This window comes from Phasianus colchicus, chromosome 14, assembly GCF_987193195.1.
Source record: "Phasianus colchicus chromosome 14, bPhaCol1.hap1.1, whole genome shotgun sequence".
Classification (NCBI taxonomy): Eukaryota; Metazoa; Chordata; class Aves; order Galliformes; family Phasianidae; genus Phasianus; species Phasianus colchicus.
Window position 1 is genome coordinate 11,351,247 of NC_143449.1, and position 20,086 is coordinate 11,371,332.

The 20,086-nt window shown below is 41.2% G+C and overlaps 1 protein-coding gene across 7 annotated transcripts in view; it reads right to left on the bottom strand.

The window, feature by feature from the left end:
- HDX (highly divergent homeobox) overlaps window positions 1-3,708 on the bottom strand; it is a 43,670-nt gene extending 39,962 nt beyond the window's left edge. For 2 of the 7 annotated variants that reach the window (XM_031594317.2, XM_031594316.2), the window contains exons 1-2: window positions 3,556-3,707; window positions 1,525-1,651 (exon numbers count right to left, since the gene is read on the bottom strand). The gene's annotated coding sequence lies outside the window, so the exon portion shown is untranslated. Of the gene's footprint in view, window positions 1-1,165; window positions 1,500-1,524; window positions 1,652-2,851; window positions 3,298-3,555 lie in introns of those variants that run through there. The other 5 variants (XM_090150254.1, XM_090150253.1, XM_090150257.1 and 2 more) reach the window with 5 other exon arrangements.
- Between the last annotated feature and the right edge of the window lie 16,378 nt (window positions 3,709-20,086).

Below are 20,086 nucleotides of genomic sequence, written 5' to 3' on the forward strand. Positions count from 1 at the left end.
GCAAGTAAAGCCCCATCACCACAACATTTCCAAAAGAGGCCCTTTATTTTGTCTTAAACAAAATGGAGCCAGTTGAGACAATGCAATCCACTGTCCAAAAAATAGCCCACATCTGACTTTGTGCTTCAGGAGAAGAAGGGAAAAAAGAAAAAAAAAAGCCATTACAAGTTATATTTAATACTTTATATATTCACTTCAAAATAAGGCAGAATGAATGGAAGAATCCATAATCTTGCAGGAAAATAAAGTGGATGGGGGAACCCTTTGTAGTAACCAAGCTTTTAATTACTATTTTTGGAAGTTTCAGATGGAAAGTAGTAGAGTGGAAATAGGCCTAATTCTTCCAGAACATCTAATGGAGCAAATACAGAAAATCATTAAGGGTTCAAAAGCACAAGCAAAAATTACTGCATTCTTTTCAGCTCAAAAATCAAAGATGATTTTGTAATCACATTTTTACCTCTGCTCCTAATTCTTACTTTATATTCTCAGTCAAGTGCATTACTACCAAAGTCAGGCTTAGCCAGAGCTATGCACCTCCCAGAATCTGTATTTTAGTTATTTTCAAGCCAGGCAAAGGACTTGCTTTGAACATCGTGCTGTTGAACAGAACTGGTTGAATAACAAACCAATAAAGCTCATAAAAATCTACTTTCTAACATTAAGATCAATCTTCCAACCTCCCATGAGGATACACGTGATGATGCAGTCACCAGCTGATTTATCCTACCTCTAAAGTACAGAATCAGGGTATGCAGAGTTGGAAGGGACCCACAGAGACCACTGAGTCCAAACCCTGGCTCAACACAGGATCACCCAAAATCCAAACCCTAAGCCTGAAAGCACTATCCAAAAGCTTCTTGAATTCTGGCAGCCTGGGGCCCCAAGCAACCTGAATGTGAGTTGATTTTGATTCAATTTTAGCCTGGGGCCCCAAGGCAATTGGCATGGCCCACATTACACTTCTGTGTCTCTTACTCCTCCACTACTTGTGGTTCTGTTTTAGAAAAAAAAAAAAAAAAAAAATCACAAATCTCAACTATTTAGATTGCATATTTAACAAAATCTCATGTGACACATGAGCTCTTCATAGCAGGGCAGGAAACAGAAATTCTCACAAAGACCTTAGATTACACAGAGCAAGAGGAAGGAAATCAGCAATTACCTTAATATCAGGTGGTTAAGTCATTACTTTCCTCCTTTTGACTTCCTGATTTCTTTGAGAAGTATTACCTGTTTAGCATCAGTTTTCATAGCTATACAGAACAAGATATTAATTCTCACATTTTCTTTAATATCAGAGTTCCCTGACTGTTAGTAGAAATACACACAAATTGGAGATAACTTAAGTGCTCACATTACCTAGCAGTAATGCAGCCACATTAGTACCAAGGGAATCAGCAGCTCATACGTCTCCATAATGAACTTGGTATTATTCAGGATAATCTGTAACACCAAAGGATGTAATCTCCGTTTCCCAATTTGTGTACCTACAAAGCATACCAGTTTGTTTAGATTTCTCACCTTTATCTTGAGCTGCAGACTCCAAGTTAGAAATCCACATGGATTCTTATCATAATTCAATTTTAATCTTGACTCGTTGGAGCTTTTTGGAAAACCAGGCGTCCAGCTGGTGGGCAACACATTGAAACTGAAATGAGAGTTTGTTTCAGAAAAGAACGCTGTGAAATTTGTGAAATTCAGGTTGAGCACTATGCAAAAAGAATCTTCAATAAGAGCTAGGGGTAACAAAGCCATGCTTGTAACAATTCAACACCTGCCTGCTCTGCTAATAAAATGAGGCAGTTTTGGCATGCATGTTGATGTTTAAGTGACAGTGCTGGGAACAATTTACGACAAATGAAAAATTAGGTTTGCTGAATTTCCTCCACAATTGTTATAAACCCTAAGCCAATTAGCATCATTCAGCTTTCCAGTAATTCCTGGTAATCTCCCACTCCTCAATCTACAATAAGCCCACCAAGATGAAGATGTTGAACTTCATTCCCTTTCTAAACCAAGTACTAATTGAAAAAAAAATATGTATTACCAGTAGAAGCTCTTCTCTAAATGCAGTGGTTAGGGAGACATAAATGTACTCTGAGTGCTGAAATCAGGCCCTGGGGATCTACAGCTTGTAACAGTAAGAATGAAGATGGGTACTGCAATGCCCTTCAGTTTCTTCAAGGCTGCTGAATATGAGCCTCGGGAAGGACAACCCTACTAACACATTTCAGCCTGTCACACTTGCTCCTTATCAGAGGAGATCAAGGTTATTTCTACGACTGAACTTCTTTAGACAACGATTCAGCGACTTTTCCCAAAAATATTTATCATCTTTGCCTTCTTGTGGCAAGAGCAAGCGTGAGTGAGAGGGGGAACACAGAGGAATTAATGCCAGGTTGGCTTATGAAGTAATACTGCATTCTCTTTATGAACCACAGGCTTCATGAACAGCTGTGCCCCATGGGTGGCCATTACGACTCCATTCAGCACAGGGAATTAGGAAGCTCTCCAGGCTGCCCAAAGATACACTGGTGTCAAGGAGCATCAAGGGGAGAAAAGAGGGAATGCCCCTGTGCTAACGGCTCCATGTGGAGAAACAAGAACAAGTGTGTCCAACAGCTATTTATCTGTTCTGCCATGACTGCTTTAAAGATTTTGGGAAAGAAATACATAAAACGAGAAGCAGCAACAGAAGGAAAAAGAAATACACATTTTTTGTCATTTACAACATCTGCAGACATCAGAAAGGCACGAGGCACCGAGAGTGCTGAGCCGAGCAGCCTCACGAGGCAGAGCACTGCACTGACAGTACAATTCCCCTGAATGCTGGGAAATACGAACTTACGCGTAGCCCTATAATTCCAAACAGAAATTCCCCCGGACCTGAAATCGTACTTAGGAACATTTCCACTCAGAGTACATGACGCTACAAGTGCCTGTGTAAAACACATTTACGTTACAAAGCTGCCAGGGATTAATGCACAGCGACAAAAGAAAACAGGTGCTCTGGGTTGCTTGCTTGCTTTTAACCTGAGCTCTAGTAACAGAAGGAACACAAGCAAGCGGCACCACGACAGCAACGCCCACCCCGCCGTGCAGCAGAGGGCGGTGACGCGCCTTCTACGCATGCGCAACTCCGCCCCGCCGCTCTCCCACCCGGCTCAGCGCAGCGCGCAGGCGCAGTCGCCCTCCCTCAGCCGGCCGCAGCCCGAACCCGCTCGCGCCGCGCTGAGGTGCGCGCACGCGCAGGGAGAACCTTTCCCCGACGCACACACGGAGCGCGCCGAGCGGCCGTGCGCGTGCGCGCTTCCCTCGCGGCGGGTGCGCAGCGCCTGCCCGTGCGGGGCCGCCGGGGGAGGCGCAGTGCGCGTGCGCGGCCGAGGCGGGTCTGCGCGCGAGAGCGAGCCCGCGCGGCCGCCCTCCCCCACCGCCAGGCCGCCGGCCCCGGGGCGCCTCCCGCCCGTCCGGCCCCGCCGCGGCGCCTCACGGGCCCGGCCCCCGGCCGCACCCCTCGGCCCCGGGACCCGGCCGCCGCCCGGCCCCGCTTACCGTGCTGCGCGGGGCCGGTCTGGGGGGCTCGGGGCTCCGGATTCAGCCGGTTTCGGCTGGGTCGGTCCCGGCGTCACACAATGAAATCAGCGCCTCCGATCATTAATTCTCATCATGATCGTGACGTCAGCGCAGACAGCGGCCAATGGGAGCGTGAGATCAGCGCCGGCCGGGACAGTGCTCGCCCCCGCCCCCCGGCCCGGGGGGGCGCCGCCGCCCTCAGCCCCTCCGCGCCCCGCGCCCGCCGGCATCCCGCCCCCAGCGCGGCGGTGGGCGCCGGGGAGCGGCCGCTGGAGGGGGAGCGAGCGCTGAACGGTGGCTGAACAGCGTCGGCCGCACTTCGCAGCCTTCTTGCTGCCGGGCAGACGGGGACGTGCGTCCCGTAAAATCGAGAAGATGGAAAAGGAGCCGGATTTCGATCACGCGAGCACCGCGACGGTGGAGAAATAAACTTTTCGTGGCTCGAGATCCGCACGCGTCTCGCTGGGAGCCCACGCGTGCGGCACGTGGCCGGGCGCCTCACAATGCCCCTCGCGCCCACCAGCGCTGCGCCGACATCACGCCGCGCCTTTGTGCCGAGCCGCGGCACGAGGCAGCGCTGCCGGCACTGCGCGGCCCGGCCGTGTCTGCGGGGAGCTTCCCCCGAGGGCGGGAAGCTCGACGCGCTCAGCCGTGCCGTGCGCTGCGCGGTGTGGCGGACGCTCGAATGCGCGTCAGTCCGCTTGTATTGGCTCTGATGTGAGAAGCCGCGGATGCGAGGCCCTGTAGTGTTAATAAATAACCTTCAGGCTTCCCCCGTTGCTGTCCTGAATAGTTCACAAGTCCTGGTGTGAAACTAATGCAGTTAATTTTGTGCCGTGATGTTAATGTGGTCTCGTCAGATGTGCGGGGTGGAAACACAGGGACTGGCACTGGCAGGCGGAGCGGGAAAGCAGTCAGTGTGCGTGTGCGGCTATTTCAGCATTACAGTCTGTTACTCATATTTTTAAAACCAGTTTTTAATGCATTTAACTCTGCTTCTGGCCACCAATGTTCCGTCTGTGTTTCCATCTCACAACAAGCAGCTGTGTGCTCACTCACAAATACAGGCTGTCCTTCTGAAGTACCTTTCAGTAGTTGAATAGTTGCTCATGTTCTGTCCACATTGTAATTACATTTCCTTTACCACATTGGAAAGTCAATCCATCAATTAATAAAGCCTAATTTAGCTAAAGATTTTGTTACTGATAGTGTTTTCAGCAAAGGATCAGTCTTTGGCTTGTGTCATAGCAGTAGTTGTGTGGTGCAGTTGTGTGGCCCAGCTGCAAAGATTGTGCTTTCCTGGGCTAGAGCATCCCTTGCGCATCAGTCCCCACCACACTGAATTCGATGTGGCACTGAACACCTCAGTTTAATAACAGGATCTTAGGGATAGTCCATGTATTTTAAATCCTGAGTCTTGTATCATGCTGGTGTTTCCCCTAGATATGTTCCCCTTCTGGTGCCGTCGACACTCTGCTTGTGAAAAGTGAATAGTGCAATCGTGAAAACACTACACCACTTCTACAGAAGACATTGATTTGGAATTTGCTATGGGATGATTCCAGAGAAAAATGCAACATTTTCACATTATCTGGAATCTAGGAAACAAAAATGGTGAGACATTCTCAAAAACCATTTGAAAAAGATACAGTGATATTTGATGAAATACAGCTTATTAAACGTGTTAAATGATAAATAGTAGAAAGTACTATTTCAAAGGCTCTTCTCTGGCCAACAGTGGGCTCACAGGTGCTCCTTTCTACAGCTGATATCAAAAAGCCATGGGATCATTCTTAAAGAAGACTTCAGCTGTGTATTTACATTATCAAAAGATAATACACAGATTTGTGACCACACAAAAGATCCCAGAAACAGACATTTGTCTCAGTAAGAAAGGTGAGACCAAGAGCTGAAGCAGAAAAATCTATATTCAACAAGAAGAATAGCAAAAGAAAAGGAAAGGAAATTTGAAAAGAAACAAAAAATGCTGTAATGCTAATGTTAAGAGTGAGGTAAAAGAGGGGCACTCAGTAGTACATAGGAGTCACTTTAGAAAAGTAAACTGAACATTTAAGTGAAAAAAAAAAAGGCAGGAGAGAGACAAACAAGCTAAAGGGCTCCTGCTATGAAAGCGCAGGGACAGGCTGCAAGCATCTTGGTGAGTTTTGTTTAGAAGACCTGAAGTCAATGCTTTTACCAGAAAGCATTAAAACTTTGCAGAGCCTAAAGGGACTGCGTACAGCAGCTGAGCTCCAGAAAAAACTTTGCACTATTTATGTCCTTCTCTGGTAGTGAGACTTCCCTCTCAGCGAGACAAACCTTGAGGGAAAAGCTATGACAGGATGAAATAAAACAAATATCCTTCTCTTGCAACCAGATCCATGCACTTTCTCATTCATTAATAACAGACTTAAATTAACAGAGGCTGGCAAATTGGTCCAGTGGTTTGAACAGCAGCCTGGGACATAAAAGGACTCTGTACATGAGGGAATTAGCATCAAAGTGAGACTCTGATGTAGCTACTTCATATTAGCTCATTAAACTAATTAGCTCAGCTTACTGTTATTTACTTGGCTCAGTCTGGGTTGTTACTTCTGCATGGCAGAAAGAATTTCTCAGCAGGACGTACATTGGGCTGAATTTGTGAGCCCTGTGGCTGTGTGTCCCTGCATTAATGGCAGCCACTGGGTGTGACTGTCACACTGTTCCCATATTGGATATAGAGTAGGTCAAGAGCCCAGTGTTGCATACCCAGCCAGGAACCAAACTGTAAAATCACCCCAGTCTTCTCATCCTCCATCCCAAGCTCATTCTTTTGGCTTTCTGCTGAGTCTGGAAGAACAGGAAAGCCAATGACAAAGACAAACAAACAAAAAATGCTAGAAAAAAACACACAAACAAATAAACAAGGCCAACCAACCCAACCAAAAAACCAACCCAGTAAGAAGAGTCTTCTCCTAGGACAGCTTTGCTCTATTCATTGATTTCTATGCCAGATCTGGGTGTGACCTGACAAGGTCAGTGGGCTTTCAGTGGAAGGTGCAAACAGGATGGAAAGGAGCAGTCAAATGTTTCACCACTAAAACATGCGGTTGTGCAGCATCAGCCAAAATGGGACCTCATCACTGAATTTGCCCTCTTTTCCCTAAAAGAAATGTTGAACTTGTGCTTGGGGAACTGTAACAACGAGTCGCCACTGAACACTGCAGTTAATCCAGTGCTCAACTGTCCTTGTTAGAAAATTTTTGCTAATATTCATACTGAATTGTCAGCTAAGTTAAATTCACAGAGCAGATCTATTGAACTTCAGGCCCAAGACTGATCACGGTAAAAAACCTGCTCACACCTTTCATTCGGTCCAAACCATTTTCTGACCATTCTCTGAGCAGTTCCTCAACCAGGTCAGAGGCTTCGCTTCCCCAGCTTTACTGCAAGAGCACTGAAACTTACCAAGAGCACTGCCTTACCAAGAAGTATGACATTCACTGCTTCCTGTCTACACAAGGCTCATTATTTATCACAGGGGAAACTTAGATTGCTTTGACATGATTTATTTTTGAATCCAAGTTGCCTGCTATTCATTTACTTATTTCCATGAATGAGTGTGCCATTCTTTTTGTGTCGATGCGGTTGGCTTTGCCCAGGTGCCAGCTGCTCAGAAAACAGACCTTGCAGTCAGGTGCCTGCCCTCTCACAGGCTCTTCTTGATGAACTGTCACTTGAAATGGCAGCAGTGGTATTTGTCTGATCCACAGAAATGCTATGAAGACACACCAAAGATTGGAAAGCACAAGAGTGCAATTAAAGACCTGCTAAATCAGGAGGTTTCTTGTGAAATAAGGAAGGAGAAATGATTACAGCATGTAAAACTCAGTAAAAATGTTGCTGTGGAAAATTCCATGCAGACCTTTTCTGCATCCACAGCCACAGCCAGCAGTAGTGGTCTTAGGAGATTTACAGTTTTCCCATCTTCTTTGAACTTGGTGTTGCCACATTAATTAAAATTAACTGTTAATCCCCACCCAGTGCATAAACAAAACTCCCATAAATTGCATCTGCAAATGTGTTCCTTATGCTAGTATGCAAAAAACAGCTGGTGCTTCTGGAAAAAAAAAAAAAACAAAAAAAACAACTACAGAAGAGCCTGGCTGTGTATGTATTGCAGAGATTTGTTCCACTTTTTTACTCCTTGTGATATTTTTTATGAAAATCAAGAATGCCTTTGCTTTTTATTTTTATTACCTTTGAGTGTTTTTCTAATGATGAGGCATGTGAAAGATGAATTTGTGGAACACACAAAACTGCTATGTACCAAAACTGGAAAGAGAAAAGAGAAAGAAGAATTTAATATTGGTCTTCTATTCATTGTTATGTTTATCAAAGGCATTTTTAATAGCACAAATTTGAAAAAAAAAAAAAGTTTTTAAATGGATATGAAAACAAAAACAGTACGGACAGGAAGAAAAAAAGACTGGAAGAAAACCCATACTTTTTTCCTTCTTATCACTCCTATACAATTGACCTGTTCTTAAAAACCTTTGCAAGTGAACCATTACTACAGAATTCCTGGAAGGAAGGGCATTTATTTTATATTCTATATTAACAGCAGGACAAATGGAAATGGTTTTGAGTTGAGGGAGGGAAGATTTAGGTTGGATGTCAGGGGGAAGTTCTTTACTGGTGGTGAGGTGCTGGAACAGCTGCCCAGAGAGGTTGTGGATGCCCCATCCCTGGAAGTGTTCAAGACCAGGTTGGATGGGGCCCTGGGCAGCCTGGTCTAGCATTAAATGTGGAGGTTGGTGGCCCTGCATGTGGCAGGGGGGTTGGAGATTCATGATCCTTGAGGTCCCTTCCAATCCTGGCCATTCTGTGATTCTCTGATTTTCCAAAGCAATAATGCCCCACAACCAGAAAATCTTTCTGAAGCTATTCCATCCCCTTTGGATGCCTTCATTTCTTGGCTTTGCAGGCCAGGGTGCAGCTGTACGTTTTCAGTTTGAGGGAACTCTCCAGTCGTACTGCTTTTCAGAACACTCTGCTCCTTTCAGTTTTCTCACATTACAGTCTTTACAGTTTTTATTTCCACTATTTGAAGCACTGTAAGTCCAATCTGCAGATGTGGAGCTGCAGTCTGTTCTGCTTAATCCTGCAGTTCTCAATGCACTCAGAGCACAGCTGTTCTACGCAGCGTGTACTGTGCCCCAAGAAGGAGTGCCACTGTCTTAAAACTTTTAGTCTGCAAACTGAAAGTGTTTAAATTCTTCCTCACGTTACATTCAGTGTCTTTATTAACTCCACCATATGCCACCTTCAGGAGGCTGATTGTATGTCACACCGATATGCCTCCTGACATTTTTGGAGGTGGAAAATCAGCTGCATTCCTGAACTGGCAGTTCCTCAGTTGATTATTTTTTAAAGATGTTTGCTTTGTTTTTTGCTTTTTTTTTTTTTTTTTTCCTTTTTTATATTTATTGGTCTACAATACAACACATCCTTAACTGCTTTATCAAAAAAAAATTTCTTGTGAATTTTTCTAAAAGCTCAGCCTGGTTCCTAGACATCCTCTGTGGGAGAGAACTCTTGTCTTTTGTAAAGAAAATTCTTGCTTTGTTCAATACTATAGCACTGCATATATTTTGCAAAAAATCTGTAAGATTAAATCTTATCAGAAACTGTCATCCCTCATTAGAAACCTATTCTCATAAGAAACATGTTTACAAAACAGTCTATTTCTGTCTTTGAGATAATAAAATTGAAGTACTGATGATTTGATGGCAAATAATTTTCTCTTTCTACTAAACCTGTCATATTGCTTTACTTACACACAGAGGGAATTGGTTAGAGGCAAATTACTTGTTTCAGGGAAGAAACCAATCATTTTCAAAGCTCTGCAGGCACTTTTGCAACAATCACTTTTTGTTTAAACAATTTCTTTAAGACCTACTTGTGGTAGAACTACATTATCGATTCTGATCTCTTTTACTTCATACGTAGAGTTTTCTTTAATCTCAGTCCAGATGAAATGGAATGATGTAATATTCAAGGGAGGACTTTTTAAGAGGAGGAAATGGTTACCAGTCACTGCAACTATCCACTGGTAATATAATTTGTACTGTTGAGTTCCTATAAGATCCTTCTTCTTGAACAACTGTATCTAGAAAATGCCCTTTTATCTCTCTTTGGTCAAGACAGGATGCCAAATCTCCTTTAGATACAGGCCTAGCCGCTGTCACCAGTGCTTGTTATCATCAGGCAATGCCACTCTGGTGATGCACTTGAAAGCAGCATTTGGTGCAGAAAGGAGTTCTCTCCTTTCAAAAGCAAGATAAGAATACTGGAGCAGAGGACAAATATTTTGGATGATATTAAAAGCCTTTTGAGCCCTATATCCTTTCTCTTACAATGGCTGACTGTGTTGATTTGGGTTAAAGAACATGCAGTGATCTACTCATGTGTAATTCAAACAATCAGTGGTTTAGATAACAGAAGTACAGTTTCTATCATATTTTAACGTGCCGCAGATGAGCTGTGAGAAATGGAGTTTCCTGACAGTATCAACATAATGGTATTTGCCACATGACTGCTGGCCAGGGAACTTCTAGCTATGGAACGTGGCATATTTACTGAAACAGGATTTCTGTTGCTGCTGTAGTCTTGTAAAATGTTTCACTTTCCTGCTGTTGGATCATTTACGATTTTCTTAATTAATATTAATCTCAATAATATGCCCTTTCAATTATCAGATATATTTTAGGAAAATATTTTATTTGTAATAATTATAGCAAAAACAAGCAGCATTGCTTTAGTGGCTGTATCAGTTTCAGCAGTGATAGAAGTTATGCTCTTTTATTCTGTAGGGAGTAAAATCAGGGCAACCCTACATAACATGAGAGAGTCTTATTTATCATTGTTCTGAAAACTGTTTTTTTCCTAAATAGATGAAAAACTGCAAAACCAAACAAACAAAACACAAAAACAAACAAACAAACAAACAACAGTGACAAAAGATGCCAAGAGTAGATAGAGTTAATAATGTGTGGTGAAAGATGTGCAAACTGCTTGCTCCTGAGTGGCATTCACAGTGACAGGGATAGTCATGCCACTCTGTTACAAACTGCTGCTGAGAACTGCGGTTTGGAATCCACTGTCATTACACCATATGTTCAAATGCTGCAATTTTGGGTCAGAGTAAGGTCTGCACCACTAACACTTAATGATTCACTCTTTAGTCAGCTTGTCACTTGGTTAGGGAGGTTTCAAGAAAAGCAAATAGCCCAACTTCTGTGGCAGACTCTGTTGCCTGGGATTGTGCAGGATCTGTGTCAGCTGTGCTGATAGACCATGTAAGTCATTTTATTTTAGGTAAACATTTGCAAATTAACTTTTTGTATTTGTAGTGCCATTTGGGGGGGGAAATAAAAAAAAAAAAATTAAAAAAAGGAGTATCTTACCAGCAATGTTGTTATCTGAACTGTACAGAAACATTTAGACCTTTCAAACTAAATGTCAAGTTGTTTCTATTGAGTCAAATTCTTGCAAATTTAAGATAATTAGCATAACTACTTTCCAAGTAAAACCAGGCACTTATGCTTTCCTTAAGTGGTATTAAGGCAGGAATACATTCTAATTGACACAGACCATCATTTTCATTCCTGTAGAAAGGAAAGGGGAAGTGAAAAGCCCAAAGGATTTTTTACTTCAGGCAACAAAATTCTTCATAGACATGAATACGTCAGAGAAATTCTGATGAATGCTTCTTTCATAGGAAGTTGCTAATCATGATAATTCAGTATAGAAGAAATTCTGAGGAAAGCCAGCAAACTATCAGAAGAAAATCTGTGTGACTTTCCATCTCCCGAACCTGCTTGTCCTGCAGGCCAGTCACCATCAGCCTGCCCCCATGGTCACCCCGGTCTCCCTCTGGAAAACGACTACTCAGAAGTAATAAGCGTAATAAGCATAACAATAGAAAAAGAAAACATTTCAGTACAAAGCCACGTGCAGAGAAGGTAGTGTCCAAGTGCATAGGAGAGATTGTCGGCAGCCCATTTACACTCAGTTTCACTCTCAAGCAGAACTGAGATTGGCAACACAAACACAAATTTGTCTTTTTTTCTGAGTCTGTACCAAATGAAGTCACATATTTAGGGTTATTGCCATCTGCACCTTATATAAACTGTACAAAGAAATATATTTTATTATATTTTTTAGAAATTTCTTACTTATTGTTCAGATTTCATACATTTGTATGTGATATTTTATACAGATTTTCACCTGATTTTATGCATTTAAGTATTTTTCATGTCTAACAGTGCATTGACTGGCTAATTACCAGCTAACGACTTCCTAAAATAAAGAAATAAATCTGCCTAACCCAAAATTAAATACATTGATTAACCTTACAAATGCTTTTCAGAAAGTTAAGAGGTTCTCTAATGCATTAGTAAATTTTGTTTTCCTCCTGTGTTGCATTTTTTATGAGACAAGAAATGGATAAGCAGGTCAGCAGAACTGCTATTTTTGGATCTACATAGACTTGCCTTTGTCTCTCTCTCTCTCTTGTTTTTTTTTAGTAAATCTAAAATAGAACATCAATTAAACATTTAAATAACAGGAGAATGTAGTTAGTTTTCTGCTTTGGCATCCTAAGAGTGCAGATGTGCAAGTCTTTGGAAACTAAGTCTGCTGGTTTGATACTTCTAGAAAAATGTCATTTAATCAGTATACAGCACTCTTGTCTTTGAAATCTTTTCTATGACAAATCCTGGCAAAATACTAGTTTCTAATCAGATTTTGTGCCTGGAAAACCGGGCACCAGCTGGGTGGACAGCCAGTGGCCTTTTCACATTCTTCAAGGCAGACAGCGCATCCTCCAGCACTGCGCCAGCTGGGTCAGCGGCCTCAGCCAAAACATCCATGTATCTCTGCCTAGCTGTCAGTTCTGCAAATGTCCTCAGTGGCCACTTACGCTGGTATCCAGGGCTCACAAAAAAAAGGTTTAAGAAATGTAGACAGAACGCCATGCTTCCAGCTTCCAAAATATCTATTTAAAATACTTGGACAGCATTTAGATGAAATACATAGACAGTATAGTCTGTAATTATCTATAAAATTCATTTATAAAAGTAATTGCCATATAAAATTGTACTGTTAATTTAACAACTCAAAGTAGTAGCTCTCAAACACTTTTTTAATTTATTTATTTTTTTTTTTTTGGCAGGATGACTTCAGTATTTATGCAAAAGTGGCTGCTTCTTTCTGGAGAGGCTCCTTAGAAATACTTCAGCCTGTAACCTCAATAACTGATCTGAAATGAAGTTATTCATGTAAAGAGTTCTTTTTGAAAATCTCAACTGTATTTTATTTGGAAATGGTAAGTTTAAAAAAAAAGTCTCAGATGTCTAAAAAATTATGTAAGCATTTGAATGAATGTAAACCAAACTCAGACTAAACACCTTCCGGTTGACTGAAGCACTTGAATAAAACAAAATATGCAAAGAAACTCTGAGCCTGGAGTCAAAATGGAATTAAAAGCAGAGCAAGTTTTAAAATCACCCCTTTTCTTCAGATCAAAACTGGAAAAATAGCAAAGAACACATCACAATTCCTAGGAAGTTTTGATTCCATTGATATTTCAATAGCAAAAAAATTAGCTTTTACCTTCTGAGTATATTACAGTTATGAACAGGTCAATGTCCTTCCTGAACACTTCATCAAAGATGTATTAGCAATTTGTTTGCACTGCTATACCATAAATATATGTATTTCAAAATTCATCTTTCATTCTGTTGCCTTTTCATGTTTCAGGCTGGTGTATATTTTTGGTTGTGTAAAATAATGCAATTTAGAATTTTAGGAGGAAAGCTGTCAACAAAATGTTCAGCCTAAACTTTTTTTATCTTCATGTTGTCCATGAATAAGTAGAAATATGAAAGTAAACTGTGCTTAAACAAACAAACAAAAAAACCACAACAAAATAGCTTTTCCCCCTAGGAGAATATAAATATCGATATGCATAAGCATAACATTCAAATATACTGAATTATTCAATGTCTATAACATGAAAAATATTCTGTTAAATTTCATGATGATGTAGTGTGAGAAAGCAGCAATAAAACAAAATCAGTGATCTATAAAAAAGTGTAAGAGCTTTCTTAGAAAGATGCGTAGTTGTAGAATCGTAGCTGTTTATTAAAAAGATATGATGCAGAAATGCTGAGAATGTGGCACTTCATGAGTAAAGCTTGCAGCCAGCATTAAACAAAAGCAATGGTGTGTTTTAGTTTAGAATGAAAAAATGAATTTATAAATAATAGATGGAACTAATATTCATAGTTCCATAGGTAGATGAACGAAATCAATATTTTTTCTAACACTTTCAAATGAATTTAGATTGGCTGCACAGATATGCCCCTTCATCAGAGCAGTGAGAAGATGTTAAACAGGTACGATGGAAGGTTGCTATCCTGAGATTAGCCTTGGAGCAACTATAATGAAAAGTCAACTCACAGTGGGATATAAGGCTTAGGTCTGTGTTTAAACTTGATCTATGTGCTGCAGGTGTGAGTAACCATGCCTTAAGTCATTCCTGCTGCTCCCATGTGCTTCAGCGTCTGCTTGTGAACTGCACAACTGTCCCCATTCCAAATAATGGGGGACTTGGACCAATGTCGCAGTGGAAGAGATGAGCTGAGGAGTCAGGCAGCAGCAGTCCTCATGTCAGCTAAACCCAGGGAGAAGTTTTCAGCTATATTTACAATCAGAATCATAGAATCATTAAATCATAGAATGGCCTCCTTTATCCTCCCTAGTAATTAAAAGCAGACCAAAGAAGCCATAAGCATTGGAGTCTGAATCCATTCTGAAAGTTGGGGAAACAGGCACTAAAATCACTGTGCTCTACCTGAAGGAAGGCACAGGGCCTTCTCTACAGGGACCATTAAATGAGAGTTAGTTCTTAGCAGAATTCCTGTTTCTCTTACCTTTTCACAGCGCTGACTTGCAGCACTAACCACATGCAGAGAGGTTTTATAGGCAGAAATGTCTGCTGCTGCTACTGCCCTGACCTAAAAAGGACAAAACCGCACACACACATGGAATAATAAAATAAATAAAAACAAATGGCAGGAGATGTTTTCCTACAGAAAAAAAAAAAAAAAAAAAAAAAAAAAAAAAAAACTTTGTATTGCAGCTGTTAGACTGAATTCTTCTGAGAAATGAAACAAAGTCTGAGGAACAAAAATAGTAAAACTCAGTGACACGGGAAATTACTGATGGACACGTAGCAGCACTCCAAGGGCAGGGCTGGGTCTCAGACATATCTGTGCTACTCGCATCCATTAGGGTACATTTCTGATCATTCTCCTAGGCCAGGGACAATCTCCACTAAGAGCTTAAAACGCAGACTTCTGTCATTCTGAAGTGCCTGTGAAAGAGAAGACAGACTCCTCATACAGACCCAGAAAGAAAATAGTTCTTACAAGGACTTGGAGGACAGGTCCTAAGGAAACACTCAGTAGTTTGCCATCACAAATGAGAGCATTTAAAGGGTTGCTGTAACTATTGGAAACCCCTGAAACAAAGAAAAATTAAAAGACTGTTCCCAGATTTTAACACTAGAACTATGGTTGCTCTTTGTTGTGTTGTGAGCACAATCCTGCAAGGGAACAAATGGACTGTTTGGCTGGAGGGCTGCTGAGACACCTCATGGAAGTGCCATGGGTCAGGAGGAGGAAAAGTGAGGAGGAGGAGGAGATGCAGATGGCCAGAGTTCAGATACAGCTTTTAGTATGTGAGACTTTTAGTATAGAGACTTCAGAAGAGCAGATCTTTTATTTGGAGCTGATCTCACACAACTTGTAGCTGCAGGAGAAAAAGAAGTGAAAGCTGGCAGCAACGCAGATTCAGAGCTTTTCAGTTCTCCATAATTAGTTTAAATCTACTTCCACCTGATCAGAGCACGTATTGTCACCATCTAAGGGTTTAAGGTTGCTCAGATGCATTTTTACAAGAAAAGGAAAACATGATGTTGTTTGTTTCCCAAGATCTTTAAAAATAAAGCTACCTTTGCATGTAAGAGAGAGTAGAGCTGTGTGAAGTGAAAAGAGCAAAGGAAAAGTCCTGACAAACAAATTACTGGAGGAAAAACAGGTGCTGATGCAAAGGCTCTTGGTTAAGAGCAAAGAGCGTGCTGGTGGGATGTACTGGAAACCACAGCAGGAAACACCACCACCATCTTCTTGATCTCTTTCAGAGGGATATAATCTGGGGAGACAGACAGGGAGAGAGATTCTTTTACCTTCTTATGTGTCTGTGTTGTGTCTATGTTACTGCAGCAAGGTCCAACAAATTCTAGCTCTGCATTTAAACACCATGCACTTAAACCTAATGTTTTATCCACCAGTCATTCACAAAGAAGTACAGGAAGCTTCACATAATGAATTTCCCCAAATAAACATGCTGAAGGCTGAAGGGAATGTCTGGACATTAGATTAGTCTGACAGGTATAAGCAGCCTACATGAATTTTCTTTTTTTAGCTTTCAGATTATTATTTCTCTTCTTCTGTTCACAATATTAAGGCAAAAAAAAAAAAAAAAAGAAAAAAAAAAGAAAGGCTCTAGTCATGTGCTGGGAATATCTCCATATTCACTGCACAGCCTGTCCTGCGGGCAAATATTTAGTCTAACTAAACATCATGAATGAAGAGGCTATTGGAGTATAAAGTAGAAGAATAATCTCTGAGGCTTTAACCAAGGCATTAGAAAGACCTAATAATAGCAGAGCTTTGCAGAGATGCTAAGAAAAAGCAAAAGCCATCTTGAGAATGCCTTCAAGAAAAGCTTTGCCTGTCACCATTCACTTGGCAACTTGAAAGACAGGCTTAAATTGAGAATCACACAGGAAAATAAAGATGGCATAATAATAATTGTTATAATTTTAAGAATCTGACATCCTGTTTGCCAGCACATCCTGAGTGACCCCATCAGACATCTCTGCAAGGCACAAATGACTCTTTTAATATTTAAGCCCATGTTCAAATATTTCTGTAAGGCAAATTTTACCACGGAATGACACAGAAGAAGATGCTGAAGAGCAAAATAATAAAATGCCTTTTCTCAGTGGAATACTACAACACATCATTGCCTTGATTATACTCCAGTGCCCTCCTTTATGCTTGAACTTGAGCTTTTCTCTTCTCTACCACTGGTGTTTCTCAATGGCAAGTCAGGCACATTGCAATGCTACAGAACTGCCTTCTTCTGACAATAAATGTCAAAAAATACATGCAGGCAAAAAAGTTTACAGATCATGTTCCCTGAAGGCAATAGGAAAATCAACAGGAAATTTTATTTCAAAGCCTGCTATCCAGCCAGCAAATAATGAATAACAAGGGAATCTGGTATCAATAGTTTGGAAGTTTTATTACTGTTGTCAAGTTTCCCATTATTGCTATTTTTTTTCCAAAGTAATATGGTTTACCTAATGTAGTGAGAAGCAGATGGTTTATTGCTTATAAATGGTTACCTGATTCTGGCAGAGGAAGTTTATTAAGCGGTTTTTCTGTTTTTATCTAATAATTAAATATTTTCAAATTATTTACTAGAAAAAGGGGAAAGACAGAAATAAATTATATTGTATACAAATGATTACAGACATACTGGTAAGGAATGAAACATATTATTAATAAATATTCTAATACTGGAATAATAACAATGGAAGAAGAAAATCTTTAGGATATGGAAAAGCGGTCTGGACACGAAGGAACACAGGATTGCTGTCAGGGCCTGCAGGGCTGGGAAGGCTCCTTGCATGCCCACCACAACGCACTCACCATCGCTCATTGAGGGACAGCACCTTGCAAGACCCTGAAGTGCAGGTCCTAAGGCTTTCCCATTCAGGCATCACAATATCAGCACTAGTAAACATCTGCACTGGGTGGATCTTAACCAGCTCTGCTGATGCTCCCTGCATCATCTACCCCTTGTCTACCTTGTGCAGTAGGACCCACCCTGGATGTAACAAGAGCCATTTGAGACTCAAATAGACTTGCTGCAAGATATTCTTGTTTTGGATTATTTTAGTCACAGTATCCAGTCAGTTCTGAATTTATCAAAACTTTCTAGTCATTTTGTATATAGAAGAATTACAAGAAATGATCTTTCTGTACTTGTTCCCTTTTTATGAAGCTGATGATGGCAAGCTGAATACATTAATTATGCAAGCTTATGAGAGAAATTATGCAGATGAGGTACCTGTATAATCAATCCTCTCTGTTTTCCAGCAGCTGAAAGTTAAGACTTAAATATCTGTATCCTCATGAAGTTTCTGTTCTGCAGGGAGGTAGAAGTGACTACTTCCAGTGGTTCAAGTCCCTGTATAAAAGCATCCATGTAAAAAGTGACATGTGCTTCTTCAAGGTACCTTCTTTCTTGTGTCTATGCTTTGAAGATTGTCACAGTGGTTCACAGGTTTGAGAGTGCCAGTTTACAGCTGTTTAGAAGGCTGTAAAGGTGATGGTGATAATATCAAGCTGGCTAAAAATAAAATAAATGATCCTGATTCCCTTAATATGAAAACATTTCTGTATTCTTTGCTCAGAAAACCATTTGCAATCCTAGTCAAGCAACAGCTAGTTCATCTTGGGCAAAAGAATTCCTGCTGTAACTTCACAGTGTCTTCACCAAGGTCAAAGTATTTACACTTATGAAGAATTATATTCTTTATGGGTTTTGTTGTTGTTGTTGCTTGTTTGTTTGTTTTTTGTATGGCTTTAACTATCTTTGCTATTAACACACTCAGAATATGATCAAAACTCTGGATACGTCCTCAAAAAGTGACCTTTCTATCTTTGTTTTTTCCCCAGGAATGTATAGTGTAGAAAATCCATCTTATATAAAACACTACTGATGTCAAAGCATTGTAACAAACCTGAAGGGCAATTTCTGAGAAAAATAGATGATTTTATTATGATAGAAGTGATGGTAAGGTAGGATGAAATTTGCACTGCTCTGTCCATACTATACCTGTTTCGTGGCTAAATGGAGGGATTCAGTCTCCAGTCAGAGCAGGAGCTTTCATGAACTCGAAAATATATTAAGAAAAAAGCACTGCACAAAAACACCTCAGAAATGTCAAGACATATTTTTAGCAAATGATTATAAAATAATTCTCCCGTAGTGCTGAGAACGGGATATTCTGTGTGTTTTTGCAATGCTAGCCCCGATTTTCAAGCTATTTTAAGGGTGTTTTAATACTAAATTAATGTAAGATATCATTTATTTTCACTAACAGTCATTAATAAAACACTTATGTCACCTAATGGAGCATGGAAACTATAAATTTGTTATGAAGCTCCATGTAAAAGCTGGAATATTAATACAATACCTCCAAGCAAATAAGAGACTGCAGCAGGTTTATATAATAATACTATTATAGAATAGTATTATTCAATATATTAACTGCTTTCTTCCTATTTTATAAGGCAAAAAGATTTCTTGCTTTCAAAGTTCCAGATTTCGGTGACATTCGCGTCGCTGAGAATCAACGCCGGTGAAGCAGCAGGGGAACGCTTCTCGCCTTTTTTAGGGCTTCATCGGCAGGGAAAAGTCTTGAGAGAGACGGCAGAACGGCAGTCAGGTTGCGGCGCTGCCTGCGCTCGCAGCACCGCGCTCACGCGTGGCACACCGCCGTATCTCCAGCGCGGAGCGGCGGGTGCGGAGCCAGCAGATGGCAGCCAGCGCCGCTCACAGCGCTCGTGGCTCTGCGGGCCGCCCCGTGCGCAGAACGGCCTCCGCAGCCTCTGGCACGGCCTGTCGGGGCGGCTGCCCGCAGATCCTCGGCCGCTGCCTCCGCAGGGCAGAACGAACCCCCGGCACAGCTGGGGTATCGGCTGGGGAAGACGCATAGTACGCCGACTTGGAACCTGACCCATTTTTCAAGTGAGGGGGTTCTCCATAGAAGCCTTGGTGCTGTCTTACAGGTGCACCAAAGGCAGTTTTCTTGCCCTCTGACTTTAAACTAGGAGAGTCTGGAGGGTTACAGTGGGAAGAGATTGGGTGAAAGTAGCGTCAGGAAGAACTGGCTTAGAACTGAGCAAAACTAGTAATATTTAGATACATTCTGTTTTGCTTTGTTTTGTTTTTAAAGAAAGTTATTTTCAGCAAGAAGGAGCTGTCTAATGCGTGAATGATACACGATAAAAAATGTTTAATGATAACCAAGAGATCAGCAGTCATTCCCATAGAGATTTTGCTATATATTTGCATTAATAATTTAAAGTATATATGTAGGTTGCTCTGAAAGTAATGCCTCTTATTTATTTCCACGGAAAAGACAAGGGATACAAAGAGCACAGTAACACTATATAATAGATCAAATTCTCAGCTACAAAACACTGTTTTTTGTCATAGTCACCTCTAATACCTGATTCGCGTGGATGAGACACTCTTCATTTTGTGGTGTGACAGCTGTGCCTGGCTGTCTGGAACATGGCTTGTCTTTCGTGTTGCC